Here is a 14,911-nt window from a genome sequence, read left to right on the forward strand (position 1 = left end):
AGAATTCCATTGCATGGTATACTATAATTTGTCATTTCCCATTATTTGGCATTTGTGCTGCTTCCAGGTTTTTGATTTGAGCAGTGTTGCCACAAACATTCTTGAACATATCTCCTGAAGCACATATACATATATTATTGTTGGCTGTATATCTAGGAGTGGAAATTGTGGGTCCCAGGATCTATACATCTTTAGATTTAAAAGATAGTTTTAAAATGTCTTCTATGTTATTTTTACTAATATTAATCCTGCCATCAGTGTTAGAATTCCCACTGTTCCACATACTTTCAAATACAGGTATTATGGGACGTTTTCATTCTGGTGGGGTCATGTGGTATCTCACCATGGCTCTAATTTCCATTCCTCTTCTTACTTATGAACACCTTTCATATTTATGGGGTATTTAGATATCCTCTTCTGTGAAGAAGTTGTTTAAGCCTCCTGCCCATGACTATTTTGTTGACTTTTTTTCATTGATTTGTGGTGGATCTGCATCTGTAGCTGGTTATAAGTATTGTAGCTATCTTCCCCAGTTTGTGCCTTGCTTTTTCACTCTCTTCATGGTGTCTTGAAAAATAGAAGTTTTGAACTTTTAATGCAGTCCAATTTATGAATCCTTTCTTTCATAATTTTTTATGATGGGGCTAGATTTAATATAGTCTAATTTATTGATTTTTCTATTCGATCACAGAAGTATTTCTCTATCCAAGATCATAAATATAGTCTTTAATATTATCTTCCAGAAGTTAGTAAAATTTGCTCCTTGTATTTTTGTATATAGTTTGAGGTCAAGGTCAATTTTTATTTTTTTCTCCATGTGAGCATCCAATTGTCTCAGCACAAGCTGTTGAAAATATCATCCTTTCCTTGCTGCTTTGGAGTGCCATCTTTGTTATAAATTAACTGTACAGGGACGCCTGGGTGGCTCAGTTGGTTGAGCAGCTGCCTTCGGCTCAGGTCATGATCCCAGCGTCCTGGGATCGAGTCCCACATCGGGCTCCTTGCTCCGCAGGGAGCCTGCTTCTCCCTCTGACTCTGCCCTCCACTCTGTCTGCCTGTGCTCGATCTCGCTTGCTTTCTCTCTGATGAATAAATAAATAAAATCTTAAAAAAAAAAATAAATTAACTGTACATAAATGAGTGGGTGTTTCTTGGCTCTGTTCTGGTCCATGGGTCTTTTTATTTATCCTTGTGTAGTAGCGTCTGGGTGGCTCAGTGGTTAAAGCCTCTGCTTTTGGCTCAGGTCATGATCTCAGGGTCCTGGTATGGAGCCCCAGCATCAGGCTCTCTGCTCAGTGGGGAGCCTGCTTCCCCCTCTCTCTCTGCCTGCCTCTCTGCCTACTTGTGATCTCTGTCTGTCAAATAAATAAATAAATAATCTTAAAAAAATATATTTATCCTTGTGTCACTACAACTTTGTTTGAATTAGTGTAGTTCTACACAAATCTTGATATTAGGATAATTTTTGCCTTCATTACTTTTATAAACCTTTAGAATCAGCTTGTCAAATGCTACAAAACTGAATAAAACCAAATAAAGCAAAAGCCTGTTAAGATTTTTATCAGGGTTGCAGTGAATCTTTAAACACTTTTAGGGTGTACTGATTAATGTTTCACATAGGGAGGTTTTCTAAAAATGTTTAAAATGTATTTTACCTTAATTAGTCAGAAACCACACTGTACATTTCAGCCTGTTAAAATTTATTGAAATTTGCTTTATGGCTCAGAAGAAGGTCAGTTTTTATGAATGAATTATATGTGCTTAGAAAGGATGCCTACTTTGCACTTACTGATTTCAGTGTTCTGTATCTGTTAATGAGATCAAACTTATAAACTACATTGTTCAGTTTTTCTAAGTTCTTAATGATATTTTGTCTGTTTATTCTAGTATTTACTAAGAGATATTTTAGAATCTTTATTTGTGGCTGCACATTTGTCTAGTTCTCCTTGTAGTACTGTCAATTTTGATTTTATATAGCATGAAGCTGTGCTGTAATATGTATACAAATTTCAAATTATTTTATTTTTCTAGCATATTTAAATTTTGGAAAACACCAGGGGAAACTCATTTAGACATAGGTTTCATTATTCATTATTGTAAAGTGTGCTACTTTATCTTTAGTAATACTTTTTATCTTCAAATCTATGGTATTTTGTATTAACACAGTTACTCTGTGTTTTTTGGTTAGAGTTGCATGCACATAATTCTTTTACTCTTAACTTTCTGTATCTTCTAGCTTTAGGTGTGTCTATTGTAGCACATAATTAAAAATTCAACCTGACAAAATTTTTCTCTTAATTGGAATTGAGTTCCCTTTCTTCCTTTCTCTCTCCCTCCTCTCTCCCTTCCTTCCTTCCTTTATTTTTTAAGATTTTATTTATTTATTTGGGAGAGAGAGAATGCGCACAAGCAGGGGGAGGGGCAGGCAGGAGGGCGAAGCAGGGAGCCCAATTTAGGGCTCAATTTCATGACCCTGGGATCATGAACTGAGCTGAAGGCAGATGCTTAACTGAGCCACCAAGGAGCCCAAAATTATTTTTCATTTAATGTAAATACTCATCTATTTGAGCTTAAATCCACATATCCTATGCAAGCATTAACCCAAAGAAAGCCCTTTCCTTCTAGCTCTGCAAAACTGTTGGAAGTACTGTTCAGCTTCTTAGTTACTGAATTGCCCCTTCTGAATTTGAAGGGAAATAAATAGTTTCAAATACCAAATAAGAAAATAAATAGTTTCAAATACCAAGCTCACCTCCTTGGTCTCCAATCCTCCCCAGATCCTGGCCTGGTGATTCTTCACTATCTTTTGGTCTTCTGATGCCTTGGAGAGTATTTTTTTTTTTTTAAAGATTTTATTTATTTATTTGACAGACAGAGATCACAAGTAGGCAGAGAGGCAGGCAGAGAGAGAGGGGGAAGCAGGCTCCCCACTGAGCAGAGAGCCCTGTGCGGGCCTTGATCCCAGGACCTTGGGATCATGACCTGAGCCGAAAGTAGAGGTTTTAACCCACTGAGCCACCCAGGTGCCCACCTTGAAGAGTATTTTTAAAAAATATTTTGTTCAGGTTTTCTAGCAAGTGCTTGTCTAAATTACCTACTTTGTCATTCCTGGGTTGCTACAACTGTGTTTTAAAAAGTCTTATATAGAATGTATTTAATTTGGTCATTAGAAACTCTCTGAATGTCAGAGGGAAAATGATACTAAATTGGGATTGTTTTTTAGAGTTTCAGTAATAATAAATTGGCAATATTTTTGTCATGATTCTTTTGTAATTTAAGTGCTATAGTAGCCCTACTCAAAGATCTGAGATAGTCTATACTGGGTCAGCAATATATTTTAAGGTTACAGTTTAATGACAGATACAGAAATCAATGTCATAATATAATCTCAGGAGCCTACTGAAAATCCGAAGTGCATTGTATTTATTCTCAGGATATAACCAACTAATCCCTTATAAATAAAATGTACACTGAGATGTCACATGTTTCACTGTGTGAATTATTACAAATGGCTATTTTGTGAGAAGGAGTTCTGTAATTTGAAGCCCCATCTACCTCTCCTGATTATTCCTTTAAAATTTACATTATGAAATATCCCCGAGCATTTAATTTGTATACATATTTACTGTTACTTGAGTAAGAGACCAATAATTGAATTGGATTTACCAGTTCTGTTTTCCCCTGGTGTTTAGCAAAATTTAAATAGATGTTTTTTTGCCAGGGGGCACCTGGCTGGCTCAGTTGGGAAAGCATGCAGCTCTTGAGCTCAGCTTTTGAGTTCAAGTCCCACATTAGGTGTGGAGATTACTTAAAAAGAAGCAAAAAAAAAAAAAAAAGAAAAAAAGATTTTTTTTTCTCCCCCTTCTAGGATATGTCTTTTTAAATATATAGCTTTAAATGAAGTATTAACATATCTCACTCACTTATGTTTGGGTTCTCCCAAAATACAAAGAATTGTTCAAAATATTTAGAGTAACAAAAATGTAGGCTGAGTGTATATATTTTACATTTTCTTAAAACGCCCAACAGTAATAGGTGCATTTATCAAAACACTTCAGAGTGAAAAACCTTTTGCAATAATCCTGCTTTACTCTGGTTGGGTACTTGTGCTATCATTTTTATCTTATGGGCTCTAGTGAAGATAACTGTTCCATTGGTGGGATAAGTCAAAGTTGTTCTTTTAGCATGGATTTTGGAGTTAGACCAATCTATCTTTCAATCCAGACTTTGCCATTTGCCAGCTTGATTTTGGGTTCCTTAGCAAAATTTGTTTCCTTATTTGTTAAAATGGAGAAATCTTTGTGTGGCGGGTCCAGAGAACAAAAACATCAAGTCAGAACAACCTTCATGAATTCCAGAATATCAGTTTGAGACTACCTGAGGTTTATGCGTTCTCTCTGTTATAGAGTTGAAATACAGATATGTGTAAAAGGGCTTTGGATTTACCCTGCATTTTACTTGGATTAAAGGATTAAAGATTTATACATGTTACATATATATATAGTATACAGTATATAAAATAGTATATATATACTATTTTATAGTGTGTATATATATATACACACACACATTTTACAGAAATACTTTTTTCAGAGTTTTCTCACTAACTTAATTTTAAATGGGGCAATATAGTAGGGGGTTGGATCAGAAAAATCTCAAGTAGTTACTAGTTTAGATTAGAGGTCAGCAGATTATATCTTGTAGGCCAGATTTGGCCCTCAACCTGTATTTGTAGTAAAGGTTTATTGAAACCAAACACACCCACTTGTTTAGTATTATCTTGGGCTGCTTTTGTGCTGCTGTGGCGGAGGTGAGTAGTTATGACAGAGACTGAATAGCCTGTGGAGTTTTAAATATTTACTCTCAGGGCGCCTGGGTGGCTCAGTGGGTAGCCTCTGCCTTTGGCTCAGGTCATGATCTCAGGGTCCTGGGATAGAGTCCTGCATCGGGCTCTCTGCTCAGCAGGGAGCCTGCTTCCCTCTCTCTCTCTGCCTGCTTGTGATCTCTTTCTCTCTTTCTGTCAATAAATAAATAAAAAATCTTAAAAAAAGAATAAAATATTCACTCTCTGACCCTTTACAGAAGATGTTTGCCAAGCCTGGTTTAGAAGATAAGAATTGAAGAAATAGAGCTAGGACTGGTTCTACACTCTTTTACTGGATCCCCTACTAATTTATTCCTTTCAGTGTCTGCCCTTTCTTTTTCCTCTCTCAAGCACAAGTATTAAACAAGAATGAACTCTTCTGCCCTGTGCGCCTCCATTTTCCAAGAAAAAAAAGAATCTGATCAGTCACTAATACCTTACGTGAATTAGTTTATGTGTAATGAACTACTCTTAGAAGGAATTTTATTTTTAAAAAATTGCTGGAAGTTTATTCAATAAGATGAATCTTTCAATATTGGAGCATTGTACTTCTTGGCATCTGGGTGGGAACAATTTTTAAGATCTCAAGATCTTCTTGGTACACTCAGGTAGGCAAACTACCATTTCACTTAAGTGATCCAGTGTGTTTCAAATCGTTGCCATAATTTTTTTTGTGTGTATGTACCTAATGTGTATATATCTCTATCTCTATCTCTGTAAGCATATAGTATTTATCTATTTATCTATCCATCTATCTCTTTATTTCACTTCATAGGCTTACTTATGCTTTCCTCAATATTTATTTCCACGTGTCTGGAAACTGATCTATGTCTTTTGTTATGGAGATTTAGCTAATAACCAAAGACTATGCAGTATAGTAGTCAATAATATATTAATTTGGTTTTGGTAACTCTGCATTATGTTTACATGTTTATACAGTGTTTATTCAGATCCTAATAATCAGCAATTTTTAACAAAAGTGTACATTGTTTTAGGCAATATAAATGATACTTCACTTAACTTGTTTAGTACTTAATATGGGCCAGTATTTGCTGTTTTAGATACTTTTATATGTATATACCTATTCATTTTAACTCTCCCAATAACCCTGGAGGTGAATACTGCTTTGATCAGCCTTTTATTTTACAAATGAGGAAATCGAGTTATAGAGAAGTTAAGTAACTTGCTGTAGACAACATGGCTAAGTGGAGGAATCAGAATTAAATTCTAGAAGTCTGACTCTGAAGTCCCTGCTCTTAGGCATTGCGCTATATTGCCTACAGATATGTATGTTCAAGATGAATATTTGCTAAAAAATTGCATCAAAGTATTCCTTTGAGTATTCCTCCAAAAATAAAAATAAAATTTAATTTATATAAATTACGTAAAATGTGTCAGACATAATTTGTTTAATAAAGAATATTGCATTTGTGAAATAATTATTGGTCTCCTTTACCCATCCAGTTTTCCTTTCTTTCTTTCTTTCTTTCTTTTTTTTTTTTTTGATTTATACATGCACCATCTTTTAATGAAATCCAGAAAGGGAAACTAACCCAAAAGTCAGTACACCTTTGACACGGTTAAGATGAATGGCTTTGGGGTGTTTTCTGTTGAATGGCACTTAGGGATTTATTGCTGCTCTCCTGGCTGCTTCTTTATCTCTCAATGAATGTCCTAAGTTAGAAATGCAAATAGGTACCCTAGAGTCATCTGTTGAGTCATATGCTGAGCTTTCTCAATATTGTTCTTTATCTGAAAATAATATTGAGTGTTGTGTAAGGATGCAACATGGTGTAGAAGAAAAAAATTGGATTTGACATCCCCAAACCTGGGTTCAGAATCGGATTCCATCAATTACTAGCTTTCTAACTTTGGGAAACTTATTCAACATTTAAGTTTCAGTCAACATACTGGGAAATGGGGATTAAAAAAATGATATCTATATCATATGATTATTTCTGAGGATTAAGTGAGATAGCAAGTCAAAGTGTATCCTAGATATTAATTAAACTTTAAATTATATTTTATTCTGCTTTTAAGATCTTGATGAGGAGGACACATACATATCAAATGGATTTGTGTTTGTGAATTACCAACTATATAGCTCCTCATTATTTTTGCATTACTTTATTTAAATATATATTTTACTTACATTTATATAGTTATATATGGTTATATATAGTTATATATGGCAGTATCATGCCACACCTGTCAAAAAATGACCACAATGAGAAAAACCTAACCACTTACAAGATGAGTTTTGTTCAGAGTAATACTTGGACCTCAGGTTCTGTAATATCCAGATGGAAGCCTGTTACACATATTTTTTCCTTTACTTCTCATTGACAATGAAGAAACCTGTCACTGCATCAAGACAGTCATGTGTAGTGTTGTCTTTATCTCCTATGAAACTTGTGTGACACAAATGGAATCTATTTTAGATATATCATGGGCTTGGTACTTTTGTATCCAAAGAGATAAGGATCATTTATAGACTTGTAAGTGCTTAATTTTAATCAGAAAAGATATTCTTTGTTGTAATTAAATTAATAAATGAAAGTGGCAAATCTATAAGAAAACATTCTAGATGACTACACTACTTGCTTTCTGTGTTGTGTGTGTTCAAGGGTATTTGGCTTAGTGAGTAGCAGGAGGTTAGGAATGATTTCATTTTGAACTGTGGTTGTGAAAATATGGAAAGAAGATCAATGTCTAATGACCACAGATTTACAGACCAAAGACTTGATGTAAAATATTCTGAAGTGATATTCTTATAACTGCTAACTCTGACATGACTAATGAGGTCATGGAAATGTCTCTCTCTGCCTCTCTGTCTCTCTGTCTCGTTTTTCTGTATGATAAGCAGAGAGTAAATAGAAGCTATAGCTACTCACTCAGAAAAGAGCCTTTCTAGAATCTGCCATATAGTCCCTTTGGAGTTCTGACACTCTGCAGAGCTTCTGCTGTTGTTAATTCATGAGGTTGCCCTGGAAAAAAAAATAATGCCTGGTTATTGATGCAATAGTGCAACTTGACCTCAGGGAATTTTTGTTGTTTGACAGAAACAGGGCATTTGTCACTAATAATTTTTGTAATGGCTTAACATGCCAGTTGCAAGGTGTTAAAAGCTAAACGGGCCATAGATAGTTCCCTTGCAGGAGGGCTATGATTGTGTCTATGGCTAAAATCTCTTCAAGAAACAGGTACATCCCAGAGAGGCTAAAACATTAACCTTATCATCTTTTGCTGGGAGCTATGGTAATTTGTAAAATTATCTTTTTCAGAAATTTGTTTGCATCCAGAAATGGGGAAAGGGCTATGTGCTGTTGAACCCCAATCAGTCATTAAATTCCTTGTAATCAGAAGATGAAGAAGTCTGAAATGCCTCCTCTTAGAATTAGCCAAAATAATGAAAGTCTAATAGATAAAGTTCAGAGCTGTAATCTTTGCCTTAAGGATGGCTCCACATAAAAATGAGATCATCTTGGCTCATGTTAGATAGTAATTCAATTCCCAGCCTTGGATATTTGAGATATTCCATGTGTATTCTCTATTTTTAAAGTTCTAAAGTGTTTTTCTTTTTCTTTCTCTCTCTCTCTCTTTTTTTAAAAATGATGTATATTGTTTTTGCAGGTATTCCAGCCAGGCAATTCTTTGGCTTTCCATAAATTTAAAGGGACCATATAACAGCTTAACACATTTAATAAACAGACTTTACATGGAAATAATTTTATGATTTGCAGCAACTTAAAGTTTATCTTAAAAAGTTCTGTTTTAGGTTTGCAAAGCAAATGAATCATTAGATGATTTAAGACCCCATGGTAATGACGATTTAAATAAAAACTTTAATGTAAACCTTCTGCTCCAATATTCATTCACTTTTCCTTCAAGCTAAGAGGGAAATATGGATTATGTATTGGGGACAGTGTTTAATAAGACAAAACATTTTTTTATAAAATTATTTTGCTTACATTTGTAAAAGTGACAACTTAAGAGGATTCTCCTGTAACTGACAAAAGAATAGAGCGGCTAGTCAAACAGCTTTTAATGGGCTGTGCCTTCCTGAGTTTGCATTTATATCTTACAGGTTCGCGTTTGTTTGGGTCCAGGTTTTTGTATATCTTCTTCTTAAGTTTATTTATATAATGTGTTCCTCCTGGTGCCCTGGGTCATTTATTACACCTATTAACTTCTCTCTCCCAGAATTCCTTAACAACTGTCCTCCAGTCTGTTTCTTCTCTCTTTAAATTTAAGATCAAGGAGTTGCTGGCACAGTGTGTTTTGAGGCTGCTTTGTTGTTGACCTAATTCTTTTTCTGTGCAAAAATAGAAGTACTTGAAATTCACCAAACTGGTACATTTGTGTGTGTGTGTGTTGAAACACCTTTCAGAAATACAAAACTCTCAAGAACTAATTTTTTAAGCCTTATATTCAATGCTATTTGAAACAGACTTTCAGTATTAAATTCAGATACTTCATTGATTTCTCTTCTTTTTTCTTTTTTTAAGATTATTTATTTATTTATTTATTTGTCAGAGAGAGAGCGAGCGAGAGCGAGCACAGGCAGACAGAGTGGAAGGCAGAGTCAGAGGGAGAAGCAGGCTCCCCGCAGGGCAAGGAGCCCGATGTGGGACTCGATCCCAGGACGCTGGGATCATGACCTGAGCCGAAGGCAGCTGCTTAACCAACTGAGCCACCCAGGCATCCCTGATTTCTCTTCTAAGTATAGTCTTTCATTTTATATACTTTATATTTTGCTCATGGGTTGAAATGAACATTTATTTATTTATTTTTTTAAAGATTTTATTTATTTATTTGACAGACAGAGATCACACATAGGCAGAGAGGCAGGCAGAGAGGCAGGCAGAGAGACAGGAGGAAGCAGACTCCCTGCGGAGCAGAAAGCCCTATGTGGGGCTCAATCCCAGGACTCTGATATCTTGACCTGAGCCGAAGGCAGAGGCTTTAACCCACTGTGCCACCCAGGCGCCCTAAAATGAACTTTCTTGTACTATCATAGTTTTGCTTTTCTTGAGAAAACGTAGACTAGGAAATCTTCACTTTAACCCTTCTTTGGCAGTGAGGATGTACAGCTTATTTATTAGAATCCCCGTTTGTTCAAACCTCTTTTGTTCCTAATACAATCTCAAAATTATTATTTAATCACATTCATTAGGATCATTTCATTAAATTGTAATTTAGAACACAATAGGACTATACAGTCGACTGTGAAATGTTGGAGGCAATTTAAAAATTACAGCTCTGTGACGCCAAATTAACTTGTTGGAAAAGGAAGCACTTTTTAACAATTTAAAATTATTTCACTAAATTTAATTAATGCTGTTTTAAGAAAGTTATGTCAAGTCATTTAAAATGAAATGGCCAAGCCAATATGAATTTTTATAGACTCAGCCACATTTTAAAACTTTTAAGTATTAAAATTATAATTTGTTGGTCTTTAACACAGTACCCTGAAAGGATGCTGTTTAAAAGGGCAACAGACATACTTTGTTTTGTCTCTAGGACAGTCTGTGTGCATAATTTATTTGAGGGAATTTAATAAAAATCAACACTCCAATGGTCGAACTTAGTAAAGCAGCTATATGCTAAATAGAACTGGAACTTTTTCAGCCAGGTATTCTGTGTAATTGGGGATGGTTTGTGTTGGATCTTCTTTTTTAGTGTTCAGTTATCAGTGTAATCTGTTCTTTTAATAAGTATTCCCTGCAAATTTTCATTGATGTGTAAAAGTTAATGACTAAAGACGATACACTTATAGAGATGTACTGTAGCAGTATATTTTATATGCAACTTTAGATTCTCTTATGTAAGGGGTACTTCTTGATGTCCTGGGTGTTGGTTCACATATCTCATCCAAGGAATATACTATGGGTTTCTTCTAACTTAGAATTTCATGGATACAACAAAGCAATTTATTGAGGAAAAACTGAACTTGCACTGTGGATTGTATACCACATACATAAAGACTGTAGGAATCATGTACATACATTAAGTGTACTCTTCTCCAGACTTCTAGCTTTCGGTGGGGGGTGGGGGGCGGGTGTTGGCTGCAATAATGGGCATGTGAAAAAAGATGCAAAACTGAAAATAAAAGACTACTAGTTTATAGAAACTGTTGATTATCCACCAAAATTTGTTCTTTCTTTCTTTAATAATGGAATTATAGCTAAGGTAAACTAAGGACTACACAACACTAGCTAAATTAAATACTGTATCTTTTTTTTTTTTTTTCCTCAGAGCTAGAAGTGTCCATGTGTTTAAATTCTTATGTCTTTGAGAGGTTAGGTGTGACACTTCTGAGCTTGGGTCTTAGAGCAATTCTAGTGAGCTGAAAGACAGATGTGTCTGCAGCCCAGCTTCATTCCCAGGCAAAAGGGGAAAATGCTATAGGGCATCGTGGGGTAGCAAGGTGGAAGAAACTTGGTTCATAGACCATGTGAATTAGAGACCTGACATACTGTAATTATAGACCTAGTTATTTCATCAGCATAAGCTTCACTCTAACCTTTGGCTCTGAGGACCAGCAGCTTAATTATTAGAATCTCTATTTGTTCAAGTCTTTCTCTTTCCTAAGCAGATCTTGGGGTGGCTCACAAACTCTCCTCAGGAGCTGTTGTAATTCTCCTCTGCAGCTTCCTGAGCCAATCTTTTTGCACTGGCTTTAGTTCTGATGTCCTGCCAGGTCTCCCATTTATAGGACCTTCATATAGCCTTGAAGCCTGGGGATAGAGCAGTGATATCTCTCCTGTAAACCAGAGGAGTCCTCATTCCTGTTCCAACCATCATAATTTCTGTGTTTGCTAAATAGGCTTCTTTCCCAACATGGTTCCAATGATTTTAATAGGCATTCCCACTCACATCTCTCCCTCAAGATTCAGACTTGTTAGAAATCTTGTATTGGACTCATAGATTCTATTTTATAGTTAAGTTGGAACCTGTTGCCTGGGGAAAAGTGATGGTCCCATGTCCCTCCTTACTGTCAACTAATGCCCCAATGTGAGGCTTCAGCAGAGTAGCTTCTCTACTATCCTCAGGATTTATGTAGATGAATAAACCCATAGTGGTGGGTTTGTTTTGTTTTATTTTTACTACATTAGTAGTAAAACTCAAAGGCAACATCTTTCTCTGTAATGAATAATATACCCAATGTACTAATACTATTTTTTTTTCTTGAAGAAATTATATGTTGTGATCTTATATATTTTAAAATTAAATAAATGACTCTTTCTCAGCCACCTGAATGATAAACTTCTCTTTGTAGTGTCTTGGAGGAATCATGATGCAGCTAAAAGAAAATCAAACTTCAAAGTTAAGATGTAGGGACTAGTTCCAGTCCTTCCATTCACTTACTGTTTGACTTTAAGCAAGTCTGTTAATATTTATTAGTCTTGGTCTTCACCTCTCAAATTGCTATTAATAATATGTATTACCCAGAATAGATTCACATCATGAGATCACAACCTAAATTCTGACTTGGATACTTGGATTTAGAATTAGATCTCTTCAGCCACATGTCTATTTCTTTCTTTCTTTCTTTCTTTCTTTCTTTCTTTTTTTAAGATTTAATTTTTTAAAAGTAATCTCTATACCCAATGTAGGGGGCAAACCCATAGCCCCAAGACCAAGAGTTGCACCCTCCACTGACTGAGCCAGCCAGGTGCTCTCACACATCTTTTTCTAGATCATTTGGCTTAAAGACTAAGTCATTTTTTTTTTTAATGTGTAGAATAAAATTATGTTTAGTAAATAGTTATTGTATTGCCATTGAATTTTTGTCTAAATGAGGGTCATTAGTAAATGACTTACTAAACCCTGTTGAATTATATATGGCTCCCAGAAAAGGAAATTGTTCTAATTTTAGGATTTTTTACTTCCACATTTATTTGCCATTTTCTGTGCTTAATCAACTGAGCCACTCAAGCACCCCTTGCCAATTTAATTTCTCTCTGTCTCTCCCCCATTCCCATCTCTTTCTGTGTATGTATATGTGTATTTAATGCATATTTCCACAGAAAAAAAATGTTGATTTTTGAGATTCTGCTCTGGATTTTCATTGGGTTTATTGTAGTATGTTTTTGTGTAGCTCTGTTTTTATAGCTCTGTTTTTATATGACACATGATTTCTGATTCCTAATCCTACATCAGGAGCTTTACAGGTTCTGTTAGGTTCATTAGAAATGGGGGGGGGGGATGATTCAAGGTACAGGATTTCCCATTTTGCAATGTAGACTTTTTTCTTTTTCAGAAGCCATGTAGCTGAGCTACTGACCAAGATGTGTTCATTTAGCTTTCTTAACTTGAATCTACTCTGCTGTTCTCTTGGGAGGATAAGTCCTAAGAACATATTATACTAAGAAGTTTAGCAGGGAGGGAGTTGGCATTAAACACTTCTGTGAAGATCACATTGGAATCAATGATCTAATCCTGGTGGAAGTGAGTTATTGACTTCTTAATGTGTAAGGGAGGCATCAGTTCCTGAAGTTTGGTGCACTTTGCTTTTCCTCCAGGGAGCAAGGATCTGCTAAAGCCTTAAGGAATGTAAGGAGTTACCTCTTGTGGGAGGAGGAAGTTGGCTCTTTGAAAGTCACAAAGCAGTTCAACATTCCTTCCTTCTGTGTTTTCAGTAGTCAACCTTAATATTTACGGTGTCATTCATAAAGGAAGCCTTCATTTTATATGTATTGGCCTTTATTTGAAGGCTAACAAGTAACCCAGTAGATGAAAGAAGAGAAATCTGGTCATAAGTTGTCTATAAACTTAGATGCCCTGTGGGGAAACAAAGCTTGTTTGTCTTCCTCAGCTTAACAATAACATATCAAAACCATTAATTATTTTTCCAGGTGAAAAATGACTTTCTTTTCTAATTTGTTAGAGAATATTCAATTACATAGAAAATTCAAACAACTCACTCAGTTTTTTTGGGCAAACAGGCACAAAAGTGATATAATTGTATGTATAAATAAATATATGTGTATCTTTATCTATATGCTCACACTATACATCAGTGGTTCATAATTGGGGACTATGCTCCTTTTATCTAACCAATTGAGAATTGTTGACTCAGTGAGCCACTTTTAATTGTGGATTGTGTAAAATCTCTCATGATATGTGACAGCAAAATATTGAAAAGCATTTTCTATATCCTGCTTTGTTATTAGAATTTGTACTCAGTGTTCTTCAGAACTCTCCATGTCAGTGAATAGATCACCCTTTTAAGGCCGTATATTTGTTGATTATATGGCTATCCTTTAATTTATTTAACTACTGTTCCACTGAACATTGTGGTTATTTCCATTTCCTTCTTCCTCTTTTTATTAGTAATGCCTTGAAGAACATTTTTGTTTATACATCTGTTTGATTCCTTATTTCTTGGGATATACTATTAGAGGAAGGGTGTCAGGGACACAGAACATTTAACATCAATGTATAGAGTTAGAGTGTGTTCCAGAAAGGTATCTATTGACACTCCTATCACCAATTTATGAATGTCCAGAGGGCTGAAAATCTTTAAGATCATTTTCAGCAGACTAGGTGGAAAGTAGTAAATCATTGTTTACTTTTACATTTTGTACTAATAATGAAGGTGTGCAGTTGGTTAGGATTCCAGCTTCTGGAGTCTGACTATGAGAGTTCAAATCCTAGCTTCATAGCTTACCCGCTTTTTGACCTGTGCCAGTTATTTAATCTTTCAATGTCTTGGGTGACTCATCTGAAAAATGGTGGTAATAATACTACTAACCTTGTAGGATGTTTTAAGGATTAAATGAATTAATAGACCAAAAGTTCTTACAACATTTCTTCGTAAACTTACTCTCAATAAATGTTAGTTATTGGTATATTTTCATGTTACCTGATATTATACTTTTCCATTCTTTAATTTATATTCAAGTTACTTGGTATACTCTGTTATGATGTTCATCTTTTGTTTCTTGATTTGATAGAGCTTTATTTATTTATTTTTTGATTTAATTTTATTTTTAAAAAGATTTTATTTATTTATTTGACAGAGAGATTACAAGAAGGCAG

The sequence above is a fragment of the Mustela putorius genome, unplaced genomic scaffold, assembly GCF_011764305.1.
Source record: "Mustela putorius furo isolate JIRA1106 unplaced genomic scaffold, ASM1176430v1.1 tig00000868_pilon_pilon_pilon, whole genome shotgun sequence".
Lineage (NCBI taxonomy): Eukaryota > Metazoa > Chordata > Mammalia > Carnivora > Mustelidae > Mustela > Mustela putorius.